This window comes from Halichoerus grypus, chromosome 11, assembly GCF_964656455.1.
Source record: "Halichoerus grypus chromosome 11, mHalGry1.hap1.1, whole genome shotgun sequence".
Taxonomy (NCBI): Eukaryota; Metazoa; Chordata; class Mammalia; order Carnivora; family Phocidae; genus Halichoerus; species Halichoerus grypus.
The window spans coordinates 20817432-20841384 of record NC_135722.1 but is presented as its reverse complement, the minus strand read 5'-3'; positions in this window follow the sequence as shown (position 1 = coordinate 20841384).

Genomic DNA, 23953 nt, shown 5'->3' with positions numbered 1-23953 from the left:
CTTCAATAAAAATCAAATCAATTTGTTATTATTGAGATTAAATTTGGTTAATTTTTTTAATTTGGTTATTTAAAAAGAACAATTATTCTTTCTATTTAATTCAGTAGGTGATCAAAACTAATTTCATTTCTTTTTAAACCTACTCTTCCTTAATGTTATCATCTTAAGCCAAAAATATCGAACTTTTTCTTTATTTATATTCAAATAAATTTCAGCCTAAACCTGAAAGCATCTGGTCATTTCTGAATTAAATTTACCTTCATTTAAAAATGAACCGGTCATGATACTCTCAGCTTCAATTTCAGAAAAACACCTATGTTAGGAAAGAATATTGGTCATAGAAATAGTTGTTTGAGAACGAAAAATAGTCTGCACAGGGATAGCCATAGAACCGACAACCAAATATTATTAATCAGTTTTAGCCAATCTTCTCACTGAGTCCACATATCAACAAGATCACTGACAACAAAGACTCATTACTCTGTTTTGATAAATGCCATGAGAACTACCTTCCATCCTTTGGATAAATTATCTGAATATTTGCCTCCACAATTTGTAAGATATTTATGATGTTAAAAATTTCCTTTTGACCACTCACCATTTGAGCTCTATTTTTCCCTTCAGGAAACTCTAATTACAAATAAAAAAGAAAAACTATGTATTAAGTGTCAATTGTATGCTAGGCGCTGTCCTAGGTAATTATCACTTTGATCCCGAGAATGACGCTTTACTATCCACCTACACACTGTTAATTAACAAGTGCATCACTGACCAAGTGATTTTACAGTTCAACACTCATATCTTCTTCCGTAAAATAAAAATAAATAACTTTAAATGAGTTTTCTGAGATTCACAAAGTAGTAAATACTAATCAGGTCTTATTTTATGTTTGTAATTGTCACACTTTTACATAATGGGATTCATAGATTGTTTCCTATATTGAATTACCTATAAATGTTCAATATCATCTTGTCCATCGTTATACACAAAAAGTAAATGAACAGCAGACATCACATGTTTCAAGAACATGCTTAAACAAGAGACTAAAAATCTACGCAAGTTACAATAATATTTAGGTGAAACAGAACCTATGCTGAGTAAAAGGTTTACATTAATTTATAATGTCCCATTACTCAGATATTAATAGAATTATGTGTGCTGTTTAGTTTCTTTCTGGTTTGTTTTCTGTAAATAATAACATGTTTAAACTATTTTTAAATATGCAAATGCTATAAATAAATAAATAAATAAATAAATAAATATGCAAATGCTAAACACAGTCCTTTATACTTAGAGCATTTTTGGCTATATTGTTTTAATGACTTTTCCTAATTATGTTTCATGTTGTTTGGATTACACTACCAGGTTCTGAAGACTTCTCATCCTACAAAGGGTAAAATATTAAAGTTCTTTTCTTATATTTTACTCAATAAAATGTGCACTCAAAGGAGAGAGAATGAAAGCTCATTATTATGAAATAAGGCAGTTACTGATATTGCACATTATTCTTATAGTCAACTATGAGTATCACAGGAACATCGAAAACATGAGTGAACTCACAAACTTTGAGTTAAGTAATAAGTGTAAGAAGTTTGTTGTTTTTGTTTTTTATTTGTTCAATGTAAATCTCTAGAAGAATCCTAAAGGAAAGCAATCTTTAAAATAGTTGAGTTTTCCTTATATAGCAATTAGATAAACTCCTTCATTGTCAGATTTTTATGTATGCGTGTCCCTGCTTTATTAATAGATTAGAAAAAAATAATTTTATTTTAAATTAATTTGGGTAGCCTCTGTGAATGTTTAGTTATTGTCGTATGATAAAGTTAGCTCTAAATGCAGACACAGATGGTAGAAAGAGCATCATCAGAACTTTTTCCCTTGAAAAGATCATAGAAAATGGGTTATTGTGCTTATTTAGTTAATTAGGGAGATGTTTAATTGCATAACCTCCAGGGAATTCTGCAATTCAGTAAATAAAAGAACACACACATATTTTCTTAGTGGATTATGCTCATTCTTCTTTTTGATTCCTATAATTGAAAGATTTTTTTAAGGAGAAATCTTTCTCAACATTTTGAGAACGTGTCTTGGACCAATATATGAGAGATGAACAACTAAGCCTTGTTTTGATAGTCAATATTCATGCATTGTTTCATTTATGCATCACGTACCTATATATTGGTCAAATATATATATCAGACAGTGGGCTATAACTTTCTCTAAGACCCTTCTTAATACTTGACTTTGAACCAAATGTCAGCTGTGATAGATATGAAAAATGATAATAAATATCAGAATTTTTTACTTGATAATTAAAAATTGTTACATGTTTATTATATACAATCTATAAAAGATATATTTAAGTAATGTCTTTTTATTGTAGTTTCACACACACATAAAATTTTATTTTTATAACGTTGAGGTCATAACTATTACTTAAAATATATTCTGAATATTTGCCATATTTTTAAGTGTTTTCAAAGAGTATGATTTGTGAAGATGGAGTAAATTTTCACTCTTTGGATGCAGCAAAATATATTGTCAGAAATGTAACTTTCAAATATGTCTATTATATTTAAATCTCCCTGTCTATCTTAAGAGCAATTCCTAAAAGCACTATGTGATCAGAGGCAGTGGGAATTTAAAATTTCATACATTTTGCAAATTGCTCAATAAAGTAACAATAACATCACATATTAGCAACATAACATACTGCACATTTGCTAAGCATATTTATTTCACACTATTATTTTTTATGTAACAATATTTTAAAGTATAATAAATATATAATAGTATTGGAAAATAAGAAAGACTCATAATATTGAGAGAAATAAGTCAATCAGAGAAAGACATGTATCATATGACCTCAGTGATATGAGGAATTCTTAATCTCAGGAAACAAACTGAGAGTTGCTGGAGTGGTGGGGGGTGGGAGGGATGGGGTGGCTGGGTGATAGACATTGGGGAGGGTATGTGCTATGGTGAGCGCTGTGAATTGTGTAAGACTGATGAATCACAGACCTGTACCTCTGAAACAAATAATACATTATATGTTAAAAAAAAAAAAAGAAGAAGAAGAAGAAGATAGCAGGAAGGGAAAAATGAAGGGGGCGGAAATCGAAGGGAGAGACAAACCATGAGAGACTATGGACTCTGAGAAACAAACTGAGGGTTCTAGAGGGGAGGGGGTTGGGGGGATGGGTTAGCCCAATTTAAAAAAAAAAAAAAAAAGTTGAATCAACATGGCCTAAATTATTGCAGTAGAGGATGTTGGAAAAGATAGTGGCAAAACACTCAGGTTAGAGTTAATTAATATGGGTATAATGAGTTGCAGAAGCCCCTGGAGTTAATGTCAAGATGATTACTTTGGAAATTGCATTGGAAATAAGTGAAACTATATTCTTCATGACTTCAGTAGTGGATAAAAGAGATCTTTACCTTTTGTAATGGCGTCAGAGAGAGGGCAGTGGTCCTAGCATAAACCCATGGTGTGGCTCCAAACTCATAAAACAAATGATGGGCACAGCCTACCTGCCTTGATCCTCCCTTGGTATCAAAAATCCAAGTTTCTAGTACACAATACTTAGGAAACAAGACAGGGAAACATGGATATTCAATTTCAATAATTAGCAGACAACCAAGAATAACCAAACTTTGATGGAATTGTAACAATTTTAAAGAAAGGAATTAATTTAACAAACAAAAGAATTAACACTTGAAGAAGCAAGTTTAATGGGAAAAAGTGGTGCTTAAAACTGAATTAATGATGTAAAAGTTCAAGGCCAAGGTTATACTAGAATGCCAAATGCAATTTACACTGGCATGTATGGTCCTCATTAGAATGTAAGTTCCATGAGAACAATTCCTTTTCCTGTTTTGTTCACTGCTATATTCCCAGCTGACACTTAGTAAATTCTCAGTAAATACTTATTGAATGAACACAAGTAATACAAGATATGGAATGTAGAAAGAAAAGTTTTAAAAAAGGCAGAAACTTCTAACATCCTTCTCCAAATACGATTAGAAGGAAAAGTATTCTCACAAACCACAGAAAAAGAGGTCTCAGAGCAAAGACACGAAATCTTCTGAGGAATATTAACAAATTTAATGAATACAAGATTTTTGACTATTCTAATTAACAAGGATTATTAGGTATTAAATTTATATCCAAAAAATAGAGAATACATGTTTTCAACTATTCATGGATTGTTCTCCAAATCCCACTCTTTTACTATTTATTAGAAACAGAAAAATCAACAGCCTGAGTCACACATTCCGTATCATCTGACTAAAAGAACTTGATTTAGAAATTAACAATAAAGAGCGCTCAAAAGAAAATCCATCCACTTAGAAATTTAAATGTGTCCACATAAATTACCATTTTTATTAAAGAGGAAAGTGAAAAAAAAAGACAGTAACTGGAAACTACTTAAAAATAAGTTCAAGTGAGGACTCTACATTAACACCTGTGTCATATGGCTAAAAAAGAACACCTAAAAAATTAAATGTCTTCTATGTATATTGTAGCATGTACAAAAGTTTAAAATAAATTATGTAAATGATCAAGATCTAGAAAAAGAGCTAGAAGATATAGAGGGGCTATATTCATTGAGATATTAATTGATCAATCAGCGAATATGTAGTAAACACTAGCCACTAAAAAATACTGGCTTAAAAAATGCAATGCCTACCACAAACAGGTACCATTTCTCACCTCAGTGAATTTAGAGTCTATCAAGGAAGACAGATACTAAAGAGGCAGACAAAAATTATATAAATAAAAACTTATATAGGTATTGCAAAGAAGAACATGTGATGGGAGAGTTTGACTTAGTTGGGGAATTTAGAAAAGATGTCTTAGGAAGTTATGAGCAGTCTGAGATCTGAAGGGTGAATAGATGTTAAGTAGGTGAAGTTGATGGGACAGCCATGCTGAAAATCTGGAGTAAGTCCAAATGCACTGTGGCGTGAAGGGACATGGCACACTTCAGGAACTGAAGGAAGATCTGCATGGCTTGAAGACATAGCCTAAGGAGAAGCTTTGGAGAAAGTTAGGAACAAGTTCAGATAGGGTCTCTGCCTATGTTCATGACAGTGGTCTTGATCTTTTTTTTTATTTTTAATTTTTTATTTATTTCAACAGAGAGAGACATAGCGAGAGAGGGAACACAAGCAGGGGGAGTGGGAGAGGGAGAAGCAGGCTTCCCACCGAGCAGGGAGCCCGATGCAGGGCTCAATCCCAGGACCCTGGGATCACGACCTCAGCTGAAAGCAGACGCTTAACAACCGAGCCACCCAGGTGCCCCGACAATGGTCTTGATCTTAAAAGCCATGTGAAACCATAGAAATGGTTTAAGCTGTGGTCAGATACGCATTTTGGAAAAGTTCCTTCTGACTGACTACATGTGGCAAACTGATTGAAGGGTGGTGCTGATCAGTGAACACAGAGATAGCAGTTAGGGAGCTGCAGTGATCCATGTGAGGAAACACAGGTACTTTTCTAGAATGACAATGGGAGAGGTAAGGTGATGCAGCCAAAATTGAGGGATATTTAAGTGTTAAGATCAATAAAAGCACATGGGGTGCCTGGGTGGCTCAGTCGTTAAGCCTCTGCCTTCAGCTCAGCTCATGATCCCAGGGTCCTGGGATTGAGCCCCCGTTGGGCTCCCTGCTCCGCGGGAAGCCTGCTTCTCCCTCTCCCACTCCCCCAGCTTGTGTTCCCTCTTCCACTGTGTCTCTCTCTGTCAAATAAATAAAAAATAAAATCTAAAAAAAAAAAAAAAAATCAATAAAAGCACAAAGCAATAAAATAAAAATCAATGCAACCAACAGATTTGACCAGTCAAAACAGAAATCAGAGATATGTATACTAAAATAATGAGAAACCATTTTCACATATAAAATTGGCAGAAATTATATGGTTAAAGATATCCTCTATTGGTGAGGGTGAGACACTTTGAGAATATTTATTGGTACAGCTACTCTTCAAGGGTGATTTGATGGTATCAGTTAAAATTTAAAATGTGCAAATTCTTATACTCAGCAATTCTACATCATGTTCTCCCCAAGGAATGTGTTTGTGCATATGGCAAAGAGTCATATAAACGATGTACAGTGAAGAATTATTTTATAATAGCAAAAAAATGAAAATAGATTAAAGGTCTATTAGTATAAGATTGGCTGAAAAAGAGATGATAGACACCCACTAGTGTTATTAGGATTGGGAAATATTTTTTACCAGATAAAGACAAAGTTGGAAACTCTAAAAATGAGTCACAAGACACAGTGGGTGTTGTAGAATAGGTACTAAGCTGAGATTAATCATTGTTGGGTTCGTTCGATTCTATTCTCTCTCTCTCTCTCTCTGTCCCCTGTTACCATGATATTCTTGACTACTCCTTTGCTACAATCATCATTTCCTAAGTAATTTTCATTATTTTTCTGATTAGACTGTAGCCTCCAAAATGCCATTTATCCTGTGTCTTTTTCCAAGCTGCTTTCCCAACACCCATGTATCCCTCTATTAGGCATATTATATGCAGTCAATGTACTTATTTTCAAATATATATGAATGCTAACATAAACGAACAAATTTATGAATGAATGAATGATCTCACTTTAACCACTAACTTTGTATAATTCAGGGATACAAATCACCTCATTTCTCTTAAGAGCCTATCTATAAAATTAAATACATTAGATTCCTTAGTGCTTTTTCTACTTTAAAATTTTATGATGACAAGGTATTGCTTGGGCTGTCTCAAAAATGTTCATCAGTTTATATCATACATGGTTTTAACTTTTCCATATTTCTACAGACAACATATAACCTATGTAGAGTTCATTATGTTTAAAGTTATGCATGTTAATCTCACATATGTTCAAAATAATACAAGCTCAAATGTTATATCACCTGCTTTGGATACTATTTTAAATTATCCAATAAATCCTCAGGGAAACAAAATCTTGGAAGATTTTGAATGTAAATGGACATGGAATGTGTAGTAGGTACAGCTCAGAAAGATCCGAGATGATCTGGGTCACGATACCTTATAAACTCAGTAACTGTGGTGAATGTGAACTGAATAGACATTTGGGCTACTCATTTCTCTTTCAGCTTTAGTTCCTACCTCGAGCTAATAGTATTATAAAATAAAATTGGAGAGATTCTCCCCAAAACCTTTCACATCACAGGTATGGCAAAGTTCATGTTTTCTCACCCTAGATTGCAATCCTATAACCTTGTAATCCCGTACCACCACCACAGTCCTTCATACATGACATGACTAACTAGAAGCACATCAAACCAATTACATAGAATCTTTCAACTAAATGGCTTACCAGCACAGTTAAACGTCTTATTTTGCACTTCATTACATAGAAGCAAACCGGAGCCTGAGGGGAACGTTAATTAGTGTAAACTTGTTCTCTGAGTCACGAGACTCTGAAAGTGTATTGGTTTACGCCTTTTTCTGTATAACAGAAGACAAAGTAATCATTCTGACAATATAGCTTCATATCCCATTACACCACAGTGACATCTCAAATCACTCTAACCTTTATACTGAAATACTTAAATTTATTTCCTCCCTGATATGCTTTCTCACCACACAGGCATATACATGCAAACAATTACATGCCACATATAATAAAAATGCACGATCCCTGGAAATGGAAACCAAGTAAGTGAAAATGTTTAACTTCTGACAAAGGTTTGTGATCAATTATGTTATTTAGAATATATGCACTTTAGCGGCACCTGGGTGCTCAGTCCCTTAAGTGTCTGACTTCAGCTCAGGTCATGATACCAGGGTCCTGGGATCGAGCCCCCAGTCGGGCTCCCCGCTCAGCAGGGAGTCTGCTTCTTCCTCTCCCTCTGCCCCTCTCGCTCATGTTCTCTCTCTAATACATATTAAAATCTTTAAAAATAAAAAAATAAAATATATGTAGTTTATCTCTTTATGGTATCCCCCTAACCCCTTCATCTCTACCCCCATGTACTTCCAGGGTGGTTATAGGACTTGCTTTGTTCAATGGAATATGAGTGGATGTGATATATGCCATTTTCAAGTAGAATCCTTAATAGCTCCCCAGAGATATGTCACCTTTCGTTTTCCCTTAGCTGTTCCTCTCTCCTCAAACCTGAAGAGAGAAAGAAGGAAAGCAGAGCCTGCAATCAAAATATAAGGTGAAAAAACAAAAAACAAAAAACAAAAAAACAAAAAAGTTGTATTTATAAGCCACTGAGGTTTTGGTGTTTTGTGTTACACAGCTTTGTGTAGCTCAGAGAGCTAACTACTATGATGCTTAAATATGATATATGACAGTTCTCATCGGGAGATTAGTAAGCGTTTTTATGGAAATAAAACTTATAATTAAAGTTAAAGTCTTTAAACTGCATACATTAATTAGTTTCTGATAGAACTAGGAAAAGAATCCTCTAATATTGATTTGATTTTTTTTCTGTAATGTTGAAGAAGGTTAGTGTTAGGTCTTTAATCATAATCTTATTTATATTTGCCAAATAATTGCTGATTCTTTTCCTCCTCCCCTTCCGTCCCAATAAATGATTTGCTCTTGGGGAGGAATTTTTCTTTGGGGAGGTTACCAAGATTTTTTCTTTTTTTTTTTTGCTTAGTTTTTCTGTAACTGAGCAGTTTCATTTCTAAAAGAGATTGGCCAGGAGTTTTCTGAGCTCTTAAAAACATATTTATTTTAAGTTTTACATAAATGAAAAATATGAAGTTTGATTTTTGAGCTGCAGTATTGGAAATTTGAAACTTAGTTTAGAATTTAAAAGCCCAGGATATTTTTAAAACATCAATAAATGTTAAAATAAGAGTAATGTTATATATCATGATTTCAGTAGAAATATGTCCCAACATATAAAATATCCTTTTTCATATTTCATCAGTTTGAAATTATTATTGCCTGTCGTTTGAGAATCTTATCAATTCTATGAATTATGTAAGAATAAGATTAGAAATGATATAGTCTTCAAATTAATCTCCATGTCTTTGTATAGAACCTGTACATATATCAATAAATTTCTCCTAAGCTAAAGTCCCTGTCACTAATTCCAGGAAAGAAAAATTTCTGATATGTTAGCTGATAATCAGTTTTCAAAAACACTAGGTTCTATATGCAACCTTCTTTTTTCTCCATATAAACTAATTTTAGGTAAATTATTAAAAATCTATCCTTATTAGCTGTGACTAGAAACAGAATAAACCTGTAGCTATTCAAAGTTTCTGCTATGAATTATTAATAAATCCTGTGTGACACTCATTGAACATCCTCTATGTGTAAAGCATTCTGCTACAGATTCTATTTGTCTTTTTTAGTTGTTAATTCACCAATATCCAACACAGAAGAAATTAGTATCCCTTTACTGCAGATAAAAAGCACATATTATAAATGTTATGGCATTTCCCAAGATTCCATACCTTGTACAAAACAAAATCAACACTTGAAACTAGGTTTATGTGATTTCAAATCTATCATCTATTTATCTTCATTCCTTCTTTCCTTCCTACCTTCCTTCCTACCTCCATCTCTTCCTTCCTTTCTTCTTTTCTTTCTTTATTGTGGGAGCTCTAAATTGTATTATACTATTCGTCCATAATTATTAGTTTCCTCATGTTGCCGTCTCCCCTTACCCCGTTAATTTTGAGTTTGGCCACACGATATATTTTTGCCTATAGACTCTGTCATATCTAAGGAAAAATGTAAACATGATTGATGATTTGTCTGGGAACTTCTTTTCCCAGACTTTTCCTATGAGAAGAGTAGCGCATACCAGAGAATATCCCATTAACCTAGGTTCTGGAACGAGAAGACATGTGGTGTTAATAAGAGCCCAGTGAGCCCTGAAGACCCCAGTTGAGCCATACAACCATAGCTGGACAACCATAGCTGACCCACAACTCTCATATAACATGAATTAGAAATAAATACATTGTAGCCAACTGCAATTTTGAGGTAGGTTATTATGCCACATAACGTAGCAAAAGTTAATACACAAATTGAAATCTGATTTAAGGCTGGGTGTCAAGTGACAAGTAAACTACGATAGGAGGATGAAAAAATGCTACCCCAAATTTTCAGTGCTGAAATATTTTATACAACTGTCATTATTGATAAACTGGAAGGGAAAAAAATGTACCTAATGAATCTGGCTTTGAATGATGAATTGTGGGTTATTAGGTGCACATGATTACAGGAAATAACTTTAGAAAATAATTGGCCTTTTCCTAATCACAGATGAAAGAGAAAAGAAATTTGATGGGTTTCAGTATTGAAAGAGGCAAATTTTCTTATCTTCATTTCGTAAAATTTTCTCAAAGTAAGACCCAGACTCTGGACAAAGATCAAATTAAGGTCTGGTTGCATTAGGTTGGCCCCCAATAAGTCCATGCTGTTAGACAGAATAACTGGGAATAAATCAATCACAGAGTTGTATGGAAGTCTGATAAGGTCAAAGTACCCTTTATTAAGTCTAGGGAGAGAAATATAGCAAAACAAAACAAAACACTGATGTTGCTAATGGCATACGGAAGTGACTTGACTCAAGTACTTCAGTTTTGTTTGTTTTTTTTTGTTTTGTTTGTTTGTTTTTGTTTTTTAAGAAAGCTCAAACTATTTTGGGGGGGCATTTCTGTATTACAGGAATAAAGAGACATTATAATATTTGCCTGAATGATTTCAGAAATGATTAGGACCTGTGACTATTCTGCCCTCCCTGTATTTTCCCCTTTTCTGAAGGGAAGTGTTCATAGGCTGTGTTGCTCCCATCCCACCCCTGTATTTCTGTATGTTGGATATTTTTAGCTTATAAGTCTCTGGGTAACTTGTAATTTTAGTACGTAGATTCCCTGAACAAAAGGTATGGAGTTAATACCAACTTTGGATAGATCATGACATCCTGTACTTGGAGTCAGATATGTGATTGAATTTCTGGGTGTCCTGGGGAAGAAATGACTATATTTTGCTCACAGGGAGTAAAGCAAATATTTGTAATAAAAAAGGAGCCACTGATAAGTTGTATCATTTGTTCACAAGTACCTATTTGCTCTTCTCCATTAACATTCTACCTGTAAGTAGAGTGCATTTTCCCACCATGAGAACAGCCAAGGTGGCTTCTACCAAAATGAAAAGCCATGTAGAGCCAAACCATTCCCCAGAGATCCCAGAGGAGCCTGTGAGAACTAAACAGAACACAGCAGAGTTATAGCCAGCCTGCAGAACTCATGTTATACAAGAAGAATGTGTGCTCTTGTAAGAGATTGAAATTTGGAGGTTGATGGCCACAAATGGTCTCAGCTACAACTTCTCTGTCCAGCCACTCCCCTTTTTACTGGCCTCTGGAAGTTTTTCTCTTTTTCCTTTCCAGTCCCTTTTTCTTTTCCCTTTGCCTTGAATGCATGACCTATATCCTCTACCCACACCTACTTTCTTTCTTTTTCTTCTTCTTTTTTTTTTTTTTGGTTTGTTTGTTTGGGGTTTTTATCAATTTTAACTGATTTTTTTCTCCATTTATTTAGTTTTTTAAATTAACATATAATGTATTATTTGTTTCAGGGGTACAGGTCTGTGATTCATCAGTCTCACACAATTCACAGCACTCACCATAGCACACACACTCCCCAACGTCTATCACCCAGCAATTCCATACCTCCCATGCCCTCCACTCCAGCAACCCTTAGTTTGTTTCCTGAAATTAAGAGTCTCTTATGGTTTGTCTCCCTCTCTGCTTTCATCTTACTTCATTTGTTCCTCTCTTCCCCTATGACCCTCTGCCTTGTTTCTCAAATTCCATATATCAGTGAGATCATATGGTAATTGTATTTCTCTGACTGACTCATTTTGCTTAGCATAATACCCTCTAGTTCCATCCACATTGTTGCAAATGGCAAGATTTCATTTTTTGGTGGCTGCATAATATTTCATTGTATATATATGTACTACATCTTTATCCATTCATCTGTCGATGGACATCTTGGCTCTTTCCATAGTTTGGCTATTGTGGACATTGCTGCTATAAACATTGGGGTGCACGTGTCCCTTCAGATCACTACATTTGTATCTTTGGGGTAAATACCCAGTAGTGCAATTGCTGGGTCGTAGGGTAACTCTATTTTCAACTTTTTGAGGAACCTCCATACTGTTTTCCAGAGTGGCTGCACCAGCTTGCATTCCCCCCAACAGTGTAGGAGGGTTCCCCTTTCTCCGCATCCCCGCCAACATCTGTCGTTTCCTGACTTGTTAATTTTAGCCATTCTGACTGGTGTGAGGTGGTATCTCATTGAGGTTTTGATTTGTATTTCCCTGATGCCAAATGATGTTGAGCACATTTTCATGTGTCTGTTGGCCATTTGGAAGTCTTCTTTGCAGAAATATCTGTTCATGTCTTCTGCCCATTTCTTGATTGGATTATTTGTTCCACGGGTGTTTAGTTTGATAAGTTTTTTATAGATTTTGAATACTAGCCCGTTATCTGATATGTCATTTGCAAATATCTTCTTCCATTCTGTCGGTTGTCTTTTGGTTTTGTTGACTGTTTCCTTTGCTGGGCAAAAGCTTTTTATCTTGATGAAGTCCCAATAGTTCGTTTTTGCCCTTGCTTCCCTTGCCTTTGGTGATGTGTCTAGGAGGAAGTTCCTGTGGCTGAGGTTGAAGAGGTTGAACCCCGTGTAAGGATTTTGATGGATTCCTGTCTCATATTTAGATCTTTCATCCATTTTGAGTCTATTTTTGTGTATGGTGTAAGGAAACGGTCCAGTTTCATTCTTCTGCATATGGCTGTCTCATTTTCCCAACACCATTTGTTGAAAAGACTGTCTTTTTTCCATTGGATATTCTTTCCTGCTTTGTCAAAGATTAGTTGAACATAGACTTGAGGGTCCATTTCTGGGCTCTCTATTCTGTTCCATTGATCTGTGTGTCTGTTTTTGTGCCAATACCATACTGTCTAGATGATTACAGCTTTGTAATAGAGCTTGAAATACAGAATTGTGATGCAACCAACTTTGCTTTTCTTTTTCAACATTCCTCTGGCTATTGGGGTCTTTTCTGGTTTCATACAAATTTTAGGATTATTTGTTCCATTTCTTTGAAAAAAGTTGACGGTATTTTGATAGGGATTGCATTAAATGTGTAGATTGCTCTAGGTAGCCTAGACATTTTCACAATATATGTTCTTCCAATCCATGAGCACAGAATGTTTTTCCATTTCTTTGTGTCTTCCTCAATTTCTTTCATAAGTGTTCTATAGTTTTTACAGTACAGATCTTTTACCTCTTTGATTTGGTTTATTCCTAGTTATGGCTTTTGGTGCAATTGTAAATGGGATCGACTCCTTAATTTCTCTTTCTTCTGTCTTGTTGTTGGTGTATAGAAATGCAACTGATTTCTGTGCATTGATGTTATATCCTGCCACTTTACTAAATTCCTGTATGAGTTCTAGCCATTTTGGGGTGGAGCATTTGGGTTTCCCATAGAGTATCATATCATCTGCAAAGAGTGAGAGTTTGACTTCTTCTCTGCTGATTCAGATGCCTTTTATTTCTTTTTATTGTCTGATTGCTGAGGCTAGGACTTCTGGTACTATGTTGAACAGCAGTGGACATCCCTGCCATGTTCCTTACCTTAGGGGAAAAGCTCTCAGTTTTTCCCCATTGAGAATGATATTCACTGTGTGTTTTTCATAGATGGCTTTTATGATATTGAGGTATGTTCCCTCTATCCCTACACTGTGAAGAGTTTTAATCAAGAAAGGATGCTGTACTTTGTCAAATGCTTTTTCTGCATCAATTGAGAGGATCGTATGGTTCTTGCTCTTTCTTTTATTAATGTAGTATATCACATTGATTGATTTGTGGATGTTGAACCACCCTTGCAGCCCAGGAATAAATCCCAGTTGTTCGTGGTGAATAATCCTTTTAATGTACTGTTGGATCCTATTGGCTAGTATTTTGGTGAGAATTTTTGCATCCATGTTCATCAGGGATATTGGTCTATAATTCTCCTTTTTTGATCAGGTCTTTGTCTGGTTTGGGGATCAAGGTAATGCTGGCCTCATAAAATGAGTTTGGAAGTTTTCCTTCCATTTCTATTTTTTGGAACAGTTTCAGAAGGATAGGTATTAATTTTTCTTTAAATGGTTGATAGATTCCCCTGGGAAGCCATCTGGCCCTGGGCTCTTGTTTGTTGGAAGATTTTTGATTACTGCTTCAATTTCCTTCCTGGTTATGGATCTTTTCAGGTTTTCTACTTCTTCCTGGTTCAGTTTTGGTAGTTTATATGTCTCTTAGAATACATCCATATCTTCCAGATTGACTAATTTGTTGGCATATAGGTGCTCATAATATGTTCTTATAATTATTTGTATTTCTTTGGTGTTGGTTGTGATCTCTCCTCTTTCATTCATGATTTTATTAATTTGGGTCCTTTCTCTTTTCTTTTTGATAAGTCTGGCAGGGGTTTATCAGTCTTATTAATTCTTTCAAAGAACCAGCTCCGAGTTTCGTTGATCTGTTCTACTGTTTTTTTGGTTTCTATTTCATTGATTTCTGCTGTGATCTTTATTATTTCTCTTCTACTGCTGGGTTTAGGCTTTATTCACTGTTCTTTCTCCAGCTCGTTTAGGTGTAAGGTTAGATTCTGTATTTAAGACCTTTCTTGTTTCTTGAGAAAGGCTTGTATTGCTATATACTTTCCTCTTATGACCACCTTTGCTGCATCCCAAAGATTTTGAACAGTTGTGTTTTCATTTTCATTTGTTTCCATGAATTTTTTTTTAATGCTTCTTTAATTTCCTAGTTTATCCATTCATTCTTTAGTAGGATGCTTTTTGGCCCCCATGTCTTTGAGTTCTTTCCAACTTTCCTCTTGTGATTGAGTTCAAGTTTCAAAGCATTGTGTTCTGAAAATATGCAGGGAATGATCCCAATCTTTTGGTACTGTTGAGACCTGATTTGTGACCCAGGATGTGATCTATTCTGAAGAGTGTTCCATGTGCACTTGAGCCCACACCTACTTTCTATACAGATTCTTCACTTCTCAGCATTCTCAGGAAAGTTCTTCCTGATCTTTCAGTTTAGGAGTCACCTGTTACATGCCATCTTTGTGCTTTATTTTTTTCTTAAAAGTAAACACATTTTATACTTGTGTATTTTTGTTATATGATTATTTGGAGAATATTCATCTTTCCAACTAAACTACAAGCTCCATGAGGGGAGGAATTGTGTCAATTTATTTCTCAACTCTATACCAAACATCTGAAACAGTGCTTGGCACCTGGAATGAGTTCAATAAATAGTTGTTGTCTAGATAAATACACTTGAAGTAGCTATACTAATGAATTCAAGCCACACGTTCTATTAAGACTACCTGTGTCTGGATAGTTTTCATGCGGATTTTACTAATTTGGTCCATTCAATGCATAAGCTTAAAATTAGAAAAGTGGTTTGTTGATAATTCCCTTCAAATACTTCTCCCTTTCAATGTTGTGTATCTATTTGCTACCAAACATTATTTTGTCTCTCTATACACAATCTCCTGTTTCCTGATGTTTTAACTACTCTGAATAAAGCCTTTGGGGCACTAGAATGAGCAGTGAGATGTGATATAGATGAATCTTCTTATGGAATTCTGTTCCATAGGAAATAATATTAGAAGGCTTGCAGGATAATATTTAAATTAAGTTTTACTCTCAAGTGATTATTTCCTTTTTAAAAACAGCCTTTTCTATTAAAAGCACACTCAAAATGTTCAAATTAAATCCTTCTGTAGTAAAGTAATGGCTCAGGGCAGCTTCTAAATGGAAGATAAGGAAGCAATAGTCATTTTACTCTAGAGAGTCGTAAAATGTTTTCCCGTCCTCTTTTACTGTGACACATCACAACTAAATTGTTTATCTATTATGACCTGCAATTTTCTCTTTGGAAAAATGGTGTTGAGAGGCTTAAACATAAGCCGTTATCAGAGAGCCATGAGCTTCTTTACTGGTCTCATGCAGGTCATCCTCCTTTAGTTATTTTAAGAAAATATAAAACTATTTCATGCATTATTTTGAATATTAAAATTGCACCAATACACAGAGTAGGTAATACTTGCTAATACATTGTTTGCTTTAAATTAGTAGTTTTTCCTCTATTTGCTAGAATCATTATGGTAACTAGGTAAGACCACTTCAACTGTGTCTATGACAGATCAGTATTCAATAAACATTTCTTCCTTCTTTTTCTATCTATCCGGTGTTATTTTACATAATGAAATTTACCATAAAATGTTTTATCTTTCAATTCACTTTTATTTTAATACCTGTCCCATTGCTTATTTTTGAAGGTCTTAGAGAATGTGGTTTGGATCCTTCTATTTGTCACACAGGTTCAGTTTAGGTATCTGATCTCTAGCTCTTCAGGAAGCACTAGGATCAATCCCATACATCAACCCTTTCCCCGTTTCCACATTGCAACATAAATCCCACAGAAGATCAAAATATCACACATTTATCTTTGCAGACAATCAACTTATCAATATGCCTAGAAGCAAAAGATAAATTTCTTCTTTGATCAATAGAGTAATAACTGCAAGTGCTATGAATGAAGATAAAGCTATCTGTTCTATTTTCATATACAACCACATTATTTGACTTGATCTCATCTGTGTCAGAGAATTTTATCGCCTGACTACACACAATGCACAGAACGCATTTCCTTTCATTGATTTTCAATTTCCCCATCATTAATTTCATTGACTGAGTAGCAGGCTTTCAAATTAGAGAAAAGTAAAGCTCAAACAATGAAGTTCCATCAGTTTAGTATTATGATTTTCTTTATTCTGTTTTGGGAGGAGGGTGGACAGGGCTCTTACCGTTGTAGCATTTTTTCATGCTACCCCAAAGAGCAAAAGTAAAACATGCATAATAATGAAATCATAATGCCTAGAATAGTGCTTGATGATATCAAGTTTAACAATAGGTATTGATAGAATAAACAAATCAAGATTCATAAAGTAATCAATACTCAAATATTATGCATACACAGGATAGTCAATAGAGAAATATGTATTGGTGGCCTACTTATACCAAGACTGTGAAAACGCTGCAAATATCTGGATGAAAAGTCATGATTCTGCTCCAAAGACCTTATAGCCAATTGCAGGTCTCATGTTAAATTATTACAGTGCAGATGCATTGGTACAGTGGAAGAAAGAAGATAGAGCAGCTATGACCACCTGTAGAAGTTAGGGGGCTTCTCATTTATTCATTCTCATATCACTCATTCTCTTTCATTCGTTTGTCATAGTCCTGTTCATTTATCATATCATACACATGGGTGATAATAAAGCTAATTATCCTATTGCAGATAGGAATTAAATACTTTTTAATGATTCTCACTTTTGATACAGGTTTCTAAAACTTGAAATCATTTCTTATATTTATCATAATCCATTCTAGTCCCAGTATAATTAAATCCTACCTGATTTTACAGCTTATATATTTATTGAGCCTTAAATGTCCTGCATTTTAATACTATATTCCTCATGCTTAGAATAATGCTAGGTTTAATTAAAAAAATGTGTTAAACAAATCAAAGCACCTGTTATATGCCTTACTTTCCAGTGGAAGGAGATTTAAAAAAGCAAAACATAAAATACAGCAATAAGTTTTGTGAAAGGTGTAAAAACAAGGTGATACAATGGAAGGGGCCAGGTGACTATTTTAAATAGGGTGAACAAGGAAGATCCCGAGGGAGTGACAACTAATGTGAGACAAGAAAGAGCTTGTGACAAGGTCCTGGGAAGAGCAGTCCGAGTTGACTGTTTAAGGGCTCCTGCCTTGGGAATTATATTGGGAATTTGGAGAAATAAAAGAAAAAAAGGCAGAGGTGTCTGGAGTGTAGTGAGAATAGGAGAGAGTTTATTATATACTGTGTGAGAGGTCAAATATGGACAGAGCATTTTGGGGTTTTGGAGGGCAGGATAACAAGTGTGTAATTTATTTTGTAGTCATTATAAAGTCTTTAGTGTAATGGTTCTCAACCAGGTGACAATTTGGGCATTGCAGCAAATATGGACATATTTTTGGTTGTCACAGATGGGCGGGGGAGGTACTACTGGCACATAGTGAATTGAGTCAGGGACACTGCTAAACATTCTACACTGCACAAGACAGTTCTTCAGAGCAAAGAATTATCCTGACCAACATGTCAATAGTGTTGAGATTGAGAAACCCTGTTTTAGGTGACAGTAAAGAGGTAAGCATAAAGTGATATAATCTAACTTACATTTTAATTACTTTGCATGTTTGTTGGAAATTAAATTATGCAGCAGAAAGCATGGAACCTGAATAACCACAAGAGATTTTTGTAGTGGTCAAAAAATAAGACATAATTGCATTTACATTGATCAGATATTTTCTCTGTGTAGTTGTATTTCTGAAAATGGTTTCATTTGTGCCATATATAAACTCATATAATAAGTCATACTCTTAACTAAGTTCTAATGCATTTGTATTCTCTTCACCTCTTGCCTCAAAGTATTGCAGCTTTAACAACTTCGACAATAGAGAAGACAAGGGATCAATCCATCATCAACAGAATATTTAATATTTCAGCAAAATCTCATATTGATCATACCCCAGCCCCACAATGCTCTTTTTTTTAATTTTGCTCTCTTCAGGGTCATAACAAATAAAATATGGCATTTTTCCCCACAACGATTTATACCACCAGAAGGAAGATGTAATGTGAAAGCTGAACATTCTCCATTAGCTATTATTTACATACTATTTATACTTGTCAAATATTATTCACAGAAGATCAAAATATGATGGTGATATTTTTTTTCTCTTCAATTCTAGGTATTTTGATTAAGTTGCTACACATTCATATATCATTCAGTGAAAAACAGTATTTGAACTAAAGCAAAAAAGAGCAGAAATAATTTTGCTAGTTCAGAAGACAATTCAGTCTTCCAGAACTGGGAATTTTGCAAGAATTTTCAAGTCTGTCATGTGCTTTGGATCTAAAGCTAATGGAAAGCAACAGGAATCATTCTGTTCAAAGACCTGTGGTCACCACTGACCACTGACATTTTAAGTATAGTCTTTGTAGAAAGCTATTCATTCAAATTTCAGGTCTGCCATTTATATTTTTGGACAAATCCCAGTCATACCTCTCTGAGCCAAGTTTAACTCTCTGTAAATTGAGGATAATATCAGATATTAAATAACAAGACAATGCATAAGACATACGGTACATGCTGTTAATGTAAAACCAATGAGTTAAAAGGAACAGATTTCTATCCAAATTGTGTGGTCATTGTTGGATTATAATGTGACAGGTTCAGTTTATTTTAACTCTTCATTAAAATCAGGGATAAGAACTGATATGAATGTTGCCTGTAACCTCCTACTTTAATTGTTCAAGTGAAACACACATTTAGACACTTTATCAGCCAGGCCCTGACCCTCAACTGCCCTGGCTGACATTACAGAGATCAGTCAAATAATAAATCCCTATCTGCCAGTTCACAATTGTAGGAAAGAGTAAAAATCCCCTTAGTTATTTGAGCATGGCAGAGACCAAGAAGAGATTGGACTTTCAGGTATATATGTCTCTGAGAAAAAACAAAGGAAAGGTTTATCCCTAAGAATGAGTGGGAAACTTATCATGGAAATAGAGAAAAAGGAAAGCCTGAAGGGAAGAAAATGGAAGGAAGGGTAAAGTCACACTTTCTATTACTTCTTTTGGGTCCATGTGTGGAACACAAATCTCGGAGATGCAATCTCATTTAATACTCCTAACTTAAGAGTGGGGAAAGAATTCTATTCCTATTTATAGATGAGAAAACTGAGATTGAAGAGAGAAGTTAAATAAATTGCCTACATATTTACAACTAGAAAATAGTAGAACTGGGATTTTCACATGAGTTTTGTCTCCATACAAATCCAGTGATCTCTACTGCAGTACATTTTCTATCTGAATCGTAGTGCTTTGTGAAATTACATGTCAACTAAGTATTGACCTTAACAGCATAAAATGCTTTTGCATCATGTTTACATTCAAGCAAATACTTGAAATAAAAATTGAGACAGAGAAAGACAAATACTATACAATTGCACTCATATGTGGAATTTAAGAAACAAAACAAATGAGCAAAGGAGCAAAAAAAAAAAAAAAAAAGAGGCAAACCAAGAAACAGACTCTTAACTATAGAGAACACATTGATGATTACCAGAGGGGAGGTATGTGGGAGGATGGGTTAAATAGGTGATGTGGATTAAGGAGTGTACTTGACAGGATGAGCACCAGGTGATATATGTAAGTGTTGAATCACTGTTTTGTATACCTGAAACTAATATTACACTGTGTTATCTAATTGGAATTTAAATAAAAACTTAAAAAAAAGTTGAGACAAAGACACAGTGATGTAGCTCACACAAAAAGTATGGCCATAAAAGTTATAGATCAGCAGTCACAACTTATAGAGAAGGTGATTCATTAGGATTTAATTCACTCTAAGATTTTAAGAGGGAGAATAAGGTAAAGTAATCCTTAACCTACATGTTACGCATTAAAAACAAACAACAACAAAAAACTATTTCTTCCACGGAATACGTGGCAATGTTTTCTGACACTAGTTTGATCTTCCTTTGATTTCCTCTTTAGGAATCTTGACATTTAAGTAAAACTACCAATAAGTGAGAGTATTTGCCTAAGTTCAGATGTTTCAATATCTCATTTAAAAAGAAGATTCTTACTTAGAAACTGCATTCAACTATGCTTTCTCTTGACCTTTCCTTTTTTGGAAAAAGAAAAAAATATATATAAATCTTTATAAAAAAGAGTAATAACACTTGAAAAATATAATATGGCTGAAAATAATAATTATAGGAAACACTTTTTAAAGGAGCAAATATCTATAGTTTATATAGTTTAGTTTATAGTATAGTTTATTATATTCTCAACAAAGCTCTGTTGAGAGCTATAAATATTCTTTTTCCCTGCTCACAATTTGAGTAAAATATTCCTATATATTCTGAATACAGATTTTCAATTTTCTCTCTTCTGAAACTGGTACATAACTTTGTTCATTTGGATTAAGGTCAAGTAATTTCTAGTCATTGGTCATCAACCTTTAGGATATTAGGCTAACAATTAATGAATAAATAGATACATAAACACATATTCATATGTGAAAAGAGCAACCTTTTTTTTTTACAACTATATGTACAGTTAGCCTGGATGTGTCAGCAGAATGAACTCTAATTTAGGAGTCATGAGTCCCTGGGGAATTGGGGAAGTGATTCAAAATTTCTAACTTTCTTTTGCCTCATCCGTTGATTGTTCAGAATATGACAAGATGATCCCTTCTGGCTTCGAACTGTCTGATCTTTAGCTTAGTCTCTTCTGCTGAACTCAATTGTTTTGTTTTAGCCATCTTAGAACTTCTCTATTTCCTACTGGCTCTGGGAAAAATAAAGAAGTAAAAGAGGTTGGTTGGATGGATGGATGGATGGATAGATAGGTAGATAGAGATTTGGAGTAAATATCTATCCTGCAAAGATTAAACAATAGCTAATGACTATTATCTTAATAAACAAATGCCAATCAAACAACTCTCTCTCTCTGAACCCCATGGGGAATTTCACTAGGAATATTGGATGATAAAGACTCCCAGGCCAAGCTGCAACTTTTAAAACTTGCTTCAGGAAAAGAATATTTTAAAACTATTTCATGAATATATTTCTTAGTCAAAAATATTTTTAGAACAAATATTTTAATGTACTTCACATGGAAAATGCAAAACATTTCTAAATTTACAAGGAAGATTAAAAATGAATAAAGGTAAAATACTTAAGATTTTCAAAGTGTATTAAAATTATAATATGTAGCAAGGAAAAGTTATCAGATTCAGAGCTCTCAACTCAGACTTATTGGGATATAACTTTAAAAAAGATTCAACTTTCACAAGGCTCAAATTTCTGTTGTGAAATGGATTAACCAAACATGGATTGATACTATATTTGTCAGTTATTTATAAACTATAATCTCAATACCAATATTCATCATGAAACTATTATATATATGTAGACAGTTGCATTTCTCTGAGGCAAATTTTTGATTGATTTCTAAAACTTGCTTATCTGGCAGTTTTATGACATTTCTAATAGGTTTCTCTTGGGTAAAAACAGGTTTAGTCTATTATCATTTCCCTTCCCTAAATTTACTTTTCTGTGTTTTTTGGGTGAAGGCTTCTGATTTCTCAAATGGAAAGAAAATAAAAAGAACCTCTTAGGTTTTATTTAGGCTTCTTCCCATTTTTATATTTTTGGGCTCCATAAAAAGACAAACAAACAAAAAACAATGTCTACTTCTAAAATTTAATTTTCTTCAAGTACATAAGCATCTTAATGTAAACCAGAAAAAAGTATATTGAAAGAGGAAATACTAAAGGGATATCAAAAGTCTTAGATGCCCAGAAATCTCTGCAAAGATTATTCCTATTTTTATTTTTTTTCCTTAACCATTTTTTTCCTAAAGTAGTTCTTTGGTACTTTGTCCTCTGCTTATATGTAAAGGGTAGAATAGTCATTACAGGAAATGAAGACTCCATTAGCTTGAGTGGTGCCCTTTGGCTGATAGACATAATAGTCTTAAACTAGAGTACTTTGCACTGCCAATCTCTATTAATGGAGAATCACTACATGTATATCTGTGGCCATCCTAAAATATGTTTTCTCTTTATAAAGAATTGGACAGAAACAGGTAGAACATGAAAAATCATTCATTAAGTGTAGCAAGAAAGCCATTAGGATCATAATTCCCAAGCATTAAGGAAGGGATAATGAGATTTGGAGAAGAATAATCTTACGTATGTACATATGTCATCAAGCTTACATCTAATGGGGAAAAAGAGAGAGGTTAAAATGCTCCGAATGATATATAAAGACTTTTTTTTCTGAGGGAAACAGTACCTTCATAAATACCCAAATAAGGTGCTTGCAAAAGTCTCTCAACCTATCTAACTTAACATAAAATGTTAAGTGAATTCCTTTTGCTTCTGGTAAAAATATATTTTGCAGATTTCTATTTCAGAGATTGATGGTCCAATCTTAAAAGCCAATATAACATAAGAGGAGAAATGAATAAAATTAGCAAAAGAATAAAATAAATAAAAAACATTATCTTGTGCTTCTCTAAATTTTTCCAAATTTAGATTGATGAAATTGAAAAATCTGTGAATGTTAATTACTGCATTAACTACCAGTGGTGCTTTACTTATAAAAGCCAGTTTATTAAGCTTCTTATGGTGACATAGGATTGATTCACAGTTCTATGGGTAGGCAGTAGTGATTCCTAGTCAATGTTTACAATCAGAGAAGCAGAGAAGTAGAAGCAGAATGACTTAAATTTTGAACCCAATACATGCATTTAACTCTGCAGTTAAGGTTCCATCCACCACACCAAGGGTTTCATAGGGGCACACCTCCTTTCCTCTATAACTAGAAAATAGCCATTTAATATTTCTGGTGTTTGATTCACATGTAAGACATCTTGACGTTACTACTCTGTTTTAGTAAGAAGTAATAGGCTGAAGAGTGAAAAATCAACTCTTCTTAGATCCTTAAGAGAGAAGACAGAGTAAACCATTGCTCCAAGATTGAAGAGAGGAATACAGAGAGACGTGTCTTACCTGAGGAGAAACTCACAGAAGAAACCACCTCAGGAATCAGTTCTGGGGTAGGAAAACTGGAAGTGAAATTGATGAATTGCCAGAAGCTCAGTGTGGATAAGTCAGGAGCAGGAATTTGACCAGATTCTCAAGGTGAATACTGAACAAAAATCTCCTGACATTTCTGGCAGGGAGAGGGGAGAAGGAACCATTTTGAAATACACAGGAGCATTCTATTCTTAACAAGGACTGCCTTCAGGGGAAACTAATT